The sequence below is a fragment of the Gallus gallus genome, chromosome 3 (genome assembly GCF_016699485.2).
Source record: "Gallus gallus isolate bGalGal1 chromosome 3, bGalGal1.mat.broiler.GRCg7b, whole genome shotgun sequence".
In the NCBI taxonomy this organism is placed as follows: Eukaryota; Metazoa; Chordata; class Aves; order Galliformes; family Phasianidae; genus Gallus; species Gallus gallus.
In genome coordinates, this window is record NC_052534.1 from 93,197,796 (window position 1) to 93,211,286 (window position 13,491).

Sequence of the window (13,491 nt, forward strand, 5' to 3'; positions counted from 1 at the left end):
AATTAAGTAATAGCACTCCAGATGTAGTAAGTGCTCTGCTCTAGTTTTACACCCCAGCACAATATGCCATGTATTACCAAACTAGACAGTGATCTGATTTACTGTATGTTTCACTCTAAACGTGAAAACACTGCTCATAAATTGTACTTTTATATTTATATATATCACTTAGTTTTCTGCTGCTATTACCTGACTTTAAAAACTGGAGCAATTACACAGTGAAAACAACTTGAAAGTTCATGGCATCCTGCAGGAGACAATGCATTGTAATGCACATCCTCAATTCTCTGCAGGATTCAGCAGACTGCAAATCTGTCAAGGCAAAGTCTGAAGGGAAACCATACTTTTCAGCTGCCTCTGGTCATATAATCCACATTATACAATGCAGTAAGATATAGAATTGTCAGATGAGCCTAGAGTTCTTCTTGTTTTACTTAAAATTATATGTGCAAACACAAGGAGACTAAGGTAGAGCTTGTATGTTTTTGTAGCTGAAATCATATTGGCAACATGAAGCCTCATAAATTTTAAACCATCAGCTGTCATGGCTGATCTTATGAAGGTGCTGAACAATAAGCATTTGTGCTAAAATAACACCATGCTATATATCAGCCTCGGTAAATGCTGGCCCACACTTTTATCTAGTCATAGTAAACAAAAATAAATAGAGTATTTTGAACAGTATGTAGATACATCTTCAAATAAACAGGAATTCTCAAACAGAAAACCTTAATAATACTGACTTCAGTAAATCAATGAAGAGCTACATATATCCTGCACAGATGGCATTGTCCTAAAACACTTCTTCAGAAAGCACACTGACACAGGCACACACTCATGGTGACAGAATCATGAGCTCCACCTATAACTCAGATTTTGCTCCTTCTTCCACTTTTGTCCGCAATCCCTGGTTTAAGGGTATTTTAAGTAGGATCATCTCTCACCCTGGTTGGAAATCACTCCAACAGTAAAACCCAGAGATCCGTGACCATTACCTTTCATATGAGGAGAAGAAATGGGCAGCGAGGGGCTGGCTGGAGATAGTCACTTTTGGGGCCAGCCCTGCTGCAGCCAGAATAGCTGTGCTTTATGCAAAATTTTAAATTCTGATTAGTTGGCTGACATGGGGTGCGGTTGTTGAACCTATGCAGAGTAATAAAGTCAGAGGACAAGAGTTTCAATTGAAACAAACATCAGCAAACCTGTCACTCCATGTGGGGTGTGAGTTGATCCCTCTACCCAAATAAAATGCAGTGCAGAAATATCTTACGTCATCTTTTTGGACCTATATGGGGAGCATTTGACACAGAAGAGGTACCTGGCTGTTTGTAGGACTCATTAGCTTAACCAGCACCATTCTGGTTTTGATGCTCCTTCTAGAAATGCAGGGAGCTCCACGCAAGCCCCTAGCCCTGAAATGTGGGAGCTTGATGATTAAACAGATCATTAGATGCAACCAGCTTGTCTAGAGGTGATCAGATCTGAGGAAATACGTACATGTAACACATGCAGTATTGTAAGAGCAGGTAAGTTTTAGTGAAGTTAACATCTGCTGCTGTTTGAATAACAAGAGAGGAAAAAAATGAAGGTTAAAGTGGATATTTTCTTAAAATAAGAGTATGCTCTTTAAAAATGTATCTTACCTAACAGCAACCATGTTTCAGTTCAGGGGCTTTTCAACTTCTTTTCAACACAACTGAATAACAGAGTTGCTCCTTTATGTATTTACAACCTGACAGATGTAAAACTTTTAATTTGAATGATTTCACATTTGTGGCCATTATTTGAGGGTTAGAGGTGCACAGGCCAAAAGGTGACAACTTCCATTATGCTGCTATTATCCACAGTCCATGCTGAGAAAGTGGCTCCAGAAATGAGAACATCAGGGTCACACCATGCACCTGCCTCACTGCCCTTCCCAATGCCACTGCATGTGACTTACAACACAATAATACCACAGCCTAAGAAATGTTTATGTCAAAAGAAAATCTCTAGCTCTCACATACTCTCTCTCCTTTTAAATATTTAACAGTCAGTTAAGTGCTTTTCAAAATTACTGTATCTGCAAGCCCTTTCATAGCCAGGTCATGCATCCTGGCTCCAGAATGTTCCCACACCTCCATCCCACTCTACAGTCAGGTATTAGCATTTATCAGGCTGATCCAGGACAGGTGTTATAAGCTCTTTTGCAATTTAAGACGTAACTTCTGAATTCACAGAAAGCAAGGATTATTTGGTTATTCTTGCAACATGGACCAAGGTTTCATCTTCTAAGTTAAGCCACAATCATTAATTGAGTGGTGGCCATAACAGAAAAATCAAAGGATGGTGAGCAAGAACAAGTCCATAATTTCTCACTTTGATGTAGCCTCTGGGAATGGGTTTGGAGCTGTCAGAAGTGGGAAGGCAGTACCTCAGTCCCTATTTGCTGATCCCGTTCCAGAGGGCACTGTGCTGCATGTGTAGTTCTGATCCCAGCAGCAGTAAGGACCTTACAACACATAGAATCAAGAAGCATAATGTTTGTCATGATTATGTTATGTTTACATTATTTTAACAAGGCCAAGTGCAATGTTTTGCACTTGGGTCAAGGAAATCCCGGATACAAGTACAGACTGGAAGAACTCATAGAGAGCAGACCTGTGGAGGAGGAATTGGAGGTCCTGATGGACAAAAAGCTGAACATGAGCCAGCAGCGTGCTCTTGTAGCCCAGAAGGCCAATGGTATCCTGGGCTGCATCAACAGAGGAGTGGCCAGCAGAGAGTGGGAAGGGACTGCCCATCTCTGCTCTGCCCCTGTAAGGCATCATCTGGAGTACCGTGTCTAAGCCTGAGGCCCTCTGGACAAGAAAGTTGTAAAGCCATTGGAGTGAGTCCAGAGGAGGGGCACAAAGATGATGAAAAGGCTGGAGTGCCTCTCCTATGAGGAAAGGTTGAAGGAGTTGGGATTTTTTTAGATTGGAGAACCCCATGGAGACCTCACTGTGGCCTTGAATTTGAGTACTTGAAGGGAGCTTATAAGCAGGAGGAGAACGAACATTTTATACGGTCTGATAGCAATAGGACTAGCAAAAGGGGGAATGGCTTCAAACTAAAAGAGGGGAGATTTAGGTTAGATATTAGGAAGAAATTTTTTACTCAGATGATGGTGAGGTACTGGAACAGGCTGTCTAGAAAGGCTGTGGATGCCCATCCCTGGAGGCATTCAAGGTAAAGATGGACGGGATCCTGGGCAACCTGATCTAGTAGTTGGCAGCCTTGCCCATGGAGGGAAATTGGAAATAGATGATTTTTAAGGTCCCCTTCAACCTAAGCCAATCCATGACTGGCAAGCTTATTCTTCTAACATGCAAAGCATAGAGGCTCCTGTATGTGTCAAGCCAAGAACTTAGCATAAAAAGATTGCATCCTACTTGTACAACAAGAAACGGGCCATTCTTTACTTTCCTATGACATTACAATTGCCAGCCCTCATTGTCTGTCACTTTTTGGGTAGGAAATCAATGCTTCTACAGCATTAGATCCACTGGCTTTAGCAGCTCCCTTTTAAGCTGTCAACAGCATACTTAGCCTAAATCATATAATAAAACTTATGCAGTGTGGTAGTGCAAAGTAACAATGACATTATTCTACATGGCCAGAAGTTTTATAAGAAGTCATTTTCTAGAAGGATTCAGTTATTGAAGTTGGCAGCAACAGGCAGCTACCATAAACAAGAAAGGAAGCCTGGCTGAACACTTGGAAGTCTCAGCTGTTCTACTCTTAGTAACATGTACGGAGCTTCAGCAGCTATAAAAATACATGTGCTTTTCCCAGAAAATTTAACAAGGTAATCCACTCCCCAGTGAAATGAAATTTAAACTTAAGTTGTGAGAGAGATCCTGGGTCAATACCTCAACAGTGTTAAACCCTTGACTTCAGGTGAAGCTGAAAAGAAATTAACTATCAGAAAAAAACCAGATGCAGATCCCAAGTCTCTTTTCCTGCAGGCATGAGCTAGAATGGTGGTAAAGGTTTCAATCAGAAGGGCAAGAAAATTCAGAGCATTTTTTTGGTAATAGTAATAGCGATAGCCATAGCACTGGTTTAAAACCAAGAAAAATCAGCTTGTAAGAAGGTTGTGGCTGTTTGTGCTGGAAGAGAACACTGAAATCCAGGAACACACTCTCAGCCCAATCACATTTTTATCTGTTCAAGCTTAAATTTGCTTACTTTGAGTCTCTGAGCAAACTTCACGAGCACTGTAAGATGAAGGCCAATAGGTTTGATTCTTCTCCACCGAAAATCATCAGCAGATTTTAATGACGTGAATTCACACTTGAATGGGAGTCAGATAGACCTAAGTTACTAAATCAAACAATCAGTGGGAGACTTGCAGAAGAAAATATATATTTTTTCAAGAAAGAGACTAAAATAATCATAGAAAAAAGCAAAAAAAAAAAAAAAAATTGTCAGCAGCTATGTTAAATGCAACCTGTTTCTCTGTTCAAATATGGACGCTTCGATGTCTAGCAACATTTTCTAAACAATTTAAGTGATCCAGGAACTTCAGATCATTACATACTTTTGACAAACCTTTATCCTAAATCAGTTTGCACAAAAATCTGTGAAAGTTTAAATGGATGGACAAACATATGGGCAAATGGTTTTTTTTTCTGCATTACTTGCCTGCAGCTTCTCCCTCTGCTAGCTGCCTTTTTTACTCTCACTTTTTTTGGCTGGAATTAAAAAAAAAAAAAGAAAAAAAAAGAAAAAAAAAAAAAGGAGTACTCAAACATGTAGCCCATTTCAAAGCTCCAGTGGGAAGCAGGGAAATACTTTAGACATCAGGTAAAAATGAATTCAAGATGAGTGACAATGGTCTCTGGTTCTGCTCTGCTACCTTTTACTGAAGAATCAGTGCAGAGACATGAATCATCTCCATCTACACTGTGCTTTGCTTCTTGCAGGCATTTTTCACAGATCCCTCCTTGCTTCTTTGTCTCCTGGTGCTAGATGCAATGATCTTCTATTGGTCACTGTGGCATTAAGGGTTTTACTACCAACAAGGGTAAGAGAAAGCTAACCTACTGAATAAATAAATTGATAAATAAATAGATAAACAATGATGATGATGATAATAGAATAATAGAAACATTATGCTTGGAAAAGGACACAAAGATCATCTAGTCCAACTGACCACCCACCACCAATATTTCCCAATAAAGTGCCCCTTAGTACCATACCTACATGTTCCTTAAATGCCTCCAGGGATAGTGACTCCACCACCTCCCCAGGCAGCCTGACCACTCTTTCAGAGAAGAATTTTTTCCTGCTATCCAACCTGAACCTCCCCTGGTACAACTTCAGACCATTCCCTCTCATCCTATTGCTAGTTACATGGGAGAACAGGCTAACCCCCACCTCACCACAACCTCCATTCAGGTGGTTATAAAGGGCAATAAGGTGTCCCCCGAGCCTTCTCTTCTCTAGACTAAACAATCCCAGTTCCAGCCACTCCCCACAAGACTTGTGCTCCAGACCCCTCACTGCTTCATTACCCTTCTCTGGACATGCTCCAGGGCCTCAATGTCTTTCTTCTAGTGAGGGGCCCAAAACAGAACACAGTACTTGAAGTACAGCCTCACCAGTGTTGAGTACAGTGGGATGATCACTTCCATGCTCCTGCTGGCAATGGTACAAGCCAGGACACCATTGGCCTTCTTGACCACCTGGGCACACTGCTGGCTCATGTTTAACTGAGCATCCACCAACATCCCCAAGTCCATTTCTTCCTCACAATCTTCCAGCCACTCTGCCCCAAGCCTGTAGCACTGCCTGGGATTGTTCTGATCAAAGTGCACAACTCAGCACTTGGGCTTGTTGAATTTCATAGCACTGGCCTCAGCCCAACAATCCAGCCTGTCCAGACCACTCTGTAGGGCCCTCCTACCCCCAGGCAGACCGAGATTTGCTCCCATCTTGGTGTCACCTGCAAACTTACTGAGGTACAAACTTACACCTGCACTCAATCCCCTCATCCAGGTCCAGGTCATCAATAAAGATACTAAACCGGACAGATCCCAATACCGACTCATGAATGACAACTTGTAAGAGGAAGTAACAATTAGGTAAAGACATGAAAAAATGGCATAGATTCTTTTCACTTAGATTACTGAAGAAAAATACTTTAAATCAACTAAAATCTAAAATCTCTGCTTATGATAAGATTACAATATAATTATATTCAGGCAACTGGGCTTCCTTTCTTTTTCACAAGAATTCTCCTTTCCAGACAGAATGAACAATAAAACAGAAGAGAGGAAAAATGTTCTTATGAAACCATTAATAATCAGACCTAATTGTACACGACACTAATAGAAACTGCGGTTGAGAGAAGACAAATATCAAAATGATAAAATATTGTTTTCATAAACTATATGAAACTTTAGCTCACCTCTCCTAGTTACCTGCTGAAAAATAAATAAAAGTCATGTCTTGAATATAAGAACTGTGATTCCACTTAGAAAATCTAAATTACAGTTTTCCCTAGAATTTCAGAAATCTGTGAGTGTGGTCTGCATTCTTACATTCGATTTCTTACTTTAGGGATTGAAGCTAGTTTCTGTATTTATGATAAAATAGACAGCAGAAAATGTGAGGAATAAATGGGATAAATATGCATATATCGAAGTTATTTACTCCACCTGAAAAAGTGTTTTGTCATCCTCATTTATGTATAACAACACAGATGATTCCCTATAGGATATTAAAATTATTAAATTTTAAATATTAAATTTTAACTGTAATAGTACGCCCAGCAGAGCATTTACCATGAACTGTTTAAGCCAGTTCCCAAGCTATCGATGTTACAGTACAGAACAAAAAAAGAATCAAAATCAAATGCTAACAACCACCTTTCTCTTTTCTGTACTCTGTATTTAATCCAAATGCTTTCAGAAATGCCTCTGAAGTCTCTTAAGCTCTCCAAGGAGAATTCAGCCAAACACAGGCTGTGTGAGGGCCTGACTGAGAGCACTGAGTATAACTGAAAAAGAAAAGCATGCAATTATTTCCAATAATTTTTTTTTTTTAATTTTGTTAGACAATAAAAGTAAAATTTGGGATGACATCAGGGGCCATTACAACAAATATGGGACACTCTCATACTGTTTAAAACACGCTTATGATATGTTAAGCATGCATTACATGAAAAGGGAGAGTGCTGAACTATTATCAGGAAGATGGCCACTATTTTCAGGGCTATTCATTGCTTTTGTGACTATTCTAAGCATGTTTCCTGAAAGATATTCTCCATACCAAGAAACAATTCCAAGAAATTTTAGAGGCATGAAAAAAGCCTTGCTTCCATATGGCTTTTACACTTCGAATATTTGATAAGTGTGAATGATCCAAGGATTTAGTTTATTATTTCCATAAGTTAGGTGAGGACCACCTTTTGTAATATAATTCCATGGGATCTCTAAAAGTAAAGTTGTACTAGAAGCCAATTGCTAAACTGCTAGATTGATCTAAATTGCTAGATTGGGCACAGGCATGACTCAAGACTTAACATCAGCTAAGACACTTTCCAAAGATATTTTTGAAGCAGCCTCTGTTTCAGAACATGGACACAGACATTGGACATATACATCTAATACTCTCATCACTGAAGTACAGTCTCAGGCACGTTCCTTTTTCTAACAGACACATAGCCAGGGGTTCCCACAACCACAGACTGTGACATACCTCCTGGGAAGAAGCTGTGCTGGTCCTCCCAGTAAGCACTCAAATCCTTTCCTCTGAGGACTACAGTAACCATTGTTGAAGGCTAGCACTCTGGGTGCTGCTGTGGAAACAGATGTGAGCCTTTTGTTCAGCCATTGAGTACACTGTTCCTATTTTAGGTAATTTTCAAATAATTTCCTAACAGCAGAAAAAGCAGAAGATGGAGACTACAACACATGGCACATGTCTTTCAGTCCCCAGGACCCCCTGTGCAAATGAGATCTTGTACTTTATAGAGCTTTGTTTTCCCAGTAGTAAACTATTTAAATGAATAACCACATTTATAAGTTACTCCTGGGGAAAAGCCAATTTAAGAAAAGCCATCCAGGAATTCACTGCAAATGAGATGTTGCCTCTCCAAAGAGTCCATTCCTTACCATCACAATGACAGACTTTGGATTGTTTTTTAACAGAGAATATCAGAAAGCTGGGAATTTGCCCATTAAAACCAAAAAGATGGCTTGCGTGACATACACAAGAAGGGGAGTCCACCCAAAAATAAATAAACCAATAAAATGTAAGTATCTTTCACAGTAAATAATAATAATAAAAAAAAAATGACAACAGTGAAGTAGTTGAAGTTATATTTTACAGAACCTTTCCTCAGAAAATGAAACTACACAATTAAGATGTAATTCTTTAGAGCAATGAACTATGAGGGACTCCTATGGATTTTGTATTGCATGTCAAGTTTCTTTCAATTATAACAGTAATTTTAATGTGTTATAATTGTTACGTGTTTATATTGTGATAGATGTCAGTGGCAAAGGTGCTATTGATGCTATTGAGAACTGAATCAGCTTTAAGACTACTTTGTATCCACAGCGTCATCTATTCACAGTTGATCTACAGACATCAAAGCTTATCTGTATAACAAAAATGAAATGACAAAGAATTTCTAAAGAGCACTTAACTATTCTTTTCAGGATCTGTCCATTCAGATTCTCACCTATGTGAGCTGCTTCAGTACAGAAGAAAATGCTGCTTAACACAATCCAAAAAGTAATTCCAAGCAGTAGCTCGACTTTTTATTCTGGGGGAATAAATGTCATGTTCTGGGTGCACTATCTAGAATCAATAGATCTATACTGATGCACAAAAAGTCTATCCCTGTGGTCACACATATCCACACTTGCAAAATCCATCTTCAATGGGTTTAGCTCATAAAATGAACTGATGCATAACGATCTTTTAGGGACCTGGGGAAAATACTCTGTTAAGTGCTTTTTTCTATCATCATTTCTTTGGGTCTTCTCTGCTCTGTTCAGCTTGCTCTTGCTACTCTAATGCAGTGGTGAGGTTCCTCAAATTAGTCCAATGGCTTAACTTTTTGTTACGGTTGTTCTAAATTCAAAAGCCAGTCTCAATGAATCTGCTTATTTTTGATAGATTCAGTAATTGTTACCACTACATTCATCAAATGCAGGCATATCAAGGGCACTGAAGTGTATTAATTGCAACAGGTTAAATCAGCAGTCACCTATAGAATTATTCCTTTTCATTTTCTTTCTTGAACTAGTTGGCCTTGATACCTTCGATTAAATCACTTGAATTGTATTTTATTGGTATTTTTAATTTATGCCACTATTCTGCTAACATCCATCCATAAATGATCAGGGTGAATTTCCATCTGTGGGCATTTGAGAAAGACTCATTTATTCTTTACTGTTTGATCTTCAAAGAGTGAAAGTGCTTCTATACCATTTTGCTAATGCTGGAATTTTGCCAGACTCACAAGAGTTTGCAACACCATTTACATGAAGAAGAGTTGGGTTAGTGAATGAATATATGCCACACTGGCTACGGTTTGTGAAGGAGATCCATTAAGATTAAAATCTTGTAGGTCATACATAAGTAAATCAAACAGTCTTTTATTTCTGCACTTTCAAGATTTTGCTTACAGCCCCCTTGTATAACAAACTTTAACCCAGGTTGGTACAAACAGGACCCCAAAATGTGGTGCTCCTACTTGGCATACGTATAATGCTCTCCTCTCCTGAGGAACTACTGACTCGTTGGCCCTATGCTGGAAAGAAATATTAATTATATTCCCGCTTATAATAGCATTAAGGTAGAGGTCAAATCTTAAGGAGTACCATAAACAGCTTTACAGAAATCAAAGCCTCCATCTTTCAAAACTTAAAAAAAGAAATCGTTAAATAATACCTTTTCAAAATCTGCTTTCTGTTTGATCATGGTGGAAGTTTGGGAAATGTTGCTCTACCACTGCAAATAATTTTAACATTGAAAGAACATATTTGTACATCTAGAGTAGAGTGTTTGTCTATTGGCATACCATGATAATTAGCTAAGGATTCACCAGTAGCCTGGACACAGGCAAGAGCCATCTTGTAATTTAAGAAACTTTTTGATATTGCCATTTAACTGACCTTTCTTGTGTTCTTAATGTCACACCAGTCAGTGAACTGAAGAGTAAAGTTCAGCTAAATTCAAAACTGTTCTAACAGCATTATATATTCACTTTCTTCAACTTGTTTTTCTTCCTGTTGAGCACGATGAATTACAGAGCACTCTGAAGTTTACTGATGCAAAGCAGTCACTCAGATTCTCTTCCAAATTTAAATGAATCGCATTCTTCCCTTGATCGTGACAACGCTTATATGAATTATTAAATGATCATCCTTTTCGTGTCTCTGAAATAAAGGTGAAACCAATTCAGGAATACACTTTGGTGCACTATGTTAAAGCCACTCAGCCTCTCCTGTCAGTCAGCAAGGAGAAGGCTTATTTTAAAGACCTCCCATGTAATTTTTACTATAATAACAGCTTATTCTTTGTCAGATATGATAATTGAGGTTCAGCTCTGCAGACAGATACAGACTTGTAGAAGCAATCTTTATACATGCACCTTCTTGGCCAGACACAAACCAGCATGATACAGAAACCGTCAGGCTAATGAACAGTACCATGTTATGTCAGGACTAGAAAACCTTGAGCAGAAACCTCATTGTTTTTCAGTAGTAGTTTCTTCCACAATATTATTTCTGAAAGATTTTTTACCAATAATTCCTTTATTCAGACACTTTAGTAGTTCCACAGCCTGAAAACATGTGGCTTCCCCCCCTCCCTTCTTCAAAAGGCAGATGTGGTACAAGAAGAAACATGATCAGACACACTGGTCCAGCAAGACCACTAGGCTGCTTTGATCAGAGCTGCTCCCCAGCCTGGCAAGCCACAGCCCATGCTTTAACAGCAGTTCCTCAGTTCCAGGTACAGAGCTTCATATTCATTGTCACTGAACTTCAAAAGGCTCCTGTCAAAAAGGTCAACTGAAGATTTATAAAAATCAACTTGTGAATGCCAAACTGGTACCAGTAGGGTAGATTTCCATTCTTTCTGGTTAAGTTCTTCCTAATTTTATCTGCTTTTAGAGTTTTCATAATCAACTTAAGTGATAATATCTTAATTTTGCAAAATACAAAACTACACTGAGAATCAAGCAGATGTTTTAAAAAAATTGTATTTAAAATCAATTCCTTATTTGTGAACTTCTTACCAGCCTTTTTAGAATTATGCTGGAGTTCTTGTATAATGAGGAAAAAAAAAATGAATGGGGTCCAACCCACAGTACACAAAGAAAAGCAACACTAAAAATAACAGAATCACAGAGTCATCTGAATTGGAACATCCTGAATTGGAAGGGACCCATAAGGATCACTGAGTCCAACTGTAAGCCACAATGAGGCCTTCCCTCAGCCTCCTCTTAGCTGAACAAACTGACCAGTGGACCTCAGCTACTCCTCATATGTTTTTCCCTCCAGACCGTTCACCACGTTTGTAGCTCGGTGTCACAGTTTTTAAAATGACATAATCTAAGGAGTTCCAGTAAGGAAAATAAATTCAGAAACTTTCCATTTACTTCTCGATTCCTTTGCAGCATTTTCAAAAAGGTTGAAATGAGAAACAATGAAACCACTGCCCAAAGTTTCCACCATAAAGTCATATTTACAGTTTCATTCACACTTCTGCTTCACGATGCTTTTATTTATACATATAAATTATATATACACACACACACAGATAGTGGGACTTGAATTTGATTTCTGTGGGACTGAGGAAGACAGGGAACAGTGTTGGCTCCCTCCCAAAAGCACTAGTTGGGCATTTTGTTACAGTTAAGAAACTTATGTTCTACAGAAGTTACAATATGGTGAAATCGTAATGTCAGCACTTTAACATCCCGATTCTTAAGTGTAAGAATCTTATTATTTCTCCTCTGCCCTCTGAATAAAAAAATAAAAATAAAAAATAATAATAAAAAAATAAATACCCATGAAAATATAACCACTTTGAGAAGAGTCAGTAAAATGGTGCTCAGTGATTGGGAAGTGTCCTGAGGAAAAAAAGAAAAGAAAAAGACCATGGCTACGTAATTAAACCCTCTTATCAGGATGGATATCCACACAGGAACTGAGTTAAAATTGCACAGGCAACCTTAATTATGATTTTTCCTGACTTTGCAATCTTAATCATGTTCTCTTAATCTACTTCTGTATTAGTAATTTTAATGTCATTTGGCAATGGCACTATGAAAAACACTCACAAAGTTACAATAATGAACTTGACCTCAGAAGAAAAAAGAAACATAAGAACTTATTTAGGACATTGGTTTTCTTTCTTTTTTTTTCTTTTTCTTTTCTTTTTCTTTTTTTTTTTTTTAATTTTCATAGCTGTGCATCTAAATGAAGCAACTCTGATTACAAAATTTAAAATAAATCTTTAACTTATAATAAATAAACAAATAAAACCCAGCAGCACCTGCATGGCTTTCTCAGTAGTTTCTTTCCAAAATACTCTTCCATCATTTATCTATTCCACTTCGTTTTCTTGTCTTGTACTTTATCCATTCTCAGATCTCTGTTATGGATACAGGTTTTTGATGAGAAGCACCATCAACATACAACTTAAAAAAAAAAAAAAAAACTTTAGTGAAACAAAAACTTAGTTTAATTCCTCAAAGGTTTTATTTTCCAAACCTGAATTAAATTATTTGCCAATCATAGCTGTTCTTTTGGTACAGTATAGTGTTAATCCTGACTGAAAGTCCTACCTACATGTCAGATGATCTCCATGTCATACCTGTCCGAGATGTTAACATGCACTCCCAAGCCTCATGATCCTGAGTTCAGTAAGCAAGAATACCAGTGAGGAGCAGAAACCATGTTTCCTGGATAGAACAAATCTTCCCACTTTATTTCTTGTGAGAATCTGAGGGTGATGGGACCATGAAAACAGCCTGCAAATGGAGAGCCTGTTGTGGCAGCTTGAGCATGAAAGCAGAAAACATGGAGATGTACAAGGGAATGTATGAAAAGGAAGAGAAGAAAGCACATGAGCACATGAAGAGCACAGAAAACAAAGATGACTCAGATTTCCTAAAAGAGGAAACTGCTCATTTTGTTTCCCGCTTTGCTCGGGAAACTGTATTCTTTGCAAACTGGACTGAACAGACACAGATAACTTTGTACTATCAATGCAGCCCTTAATGGGAACTGGCCAAGGCAATGGTACTGCAGCATGATCTCACATCTAAGTAAAATATCTTAATTTCTGTCTGGCAATTATTTCCTTGTTTTGGTATTAAGTATATACGTGCTGGAGTTTGATGGATTGGGAAATCTGTGACTGGCCTCAGGATGGAACACCGTTTCTCCAGGAATGTCATTAATAGTGAAGGGCAGATTTCTTTCCTGGTAACAGTTA

The 13,491-nt window shown here is 38.4% G+C and overlaps 1 long non-coding RNA gene across 4 annotated transcripts in view; it reads right to left on the reverse strand.

Annotated features, from left to right (window-relative positions):
* LOC107053144 overlaps positions 1 to 13,491 on the reverse strand; it is a 188,994-nt gene that overhangs the window by 134,728 nt on the left and 40,775 nt on the right. For all 4 annotated transcript variants that reach the window (XR_006938739.1, XR_005858530.2, XR_005858531.2 and 1 more), the window contains 3 exons: positions 12,547 to 12,691; positions 10,158 to 10,421; positions 7,729 to 7,828 (listed from right to left, as the gene is read on the reverse strand). This is a non-coding gene — a long non-coding RNA (uncharacterized LOC107053144). The remainder of the gene's footprint in view (positions 1 to 7,728; positions 7,829 to 10,157; positions 10,422 to 12,546; positions 12,692 to 13,491) is intronic.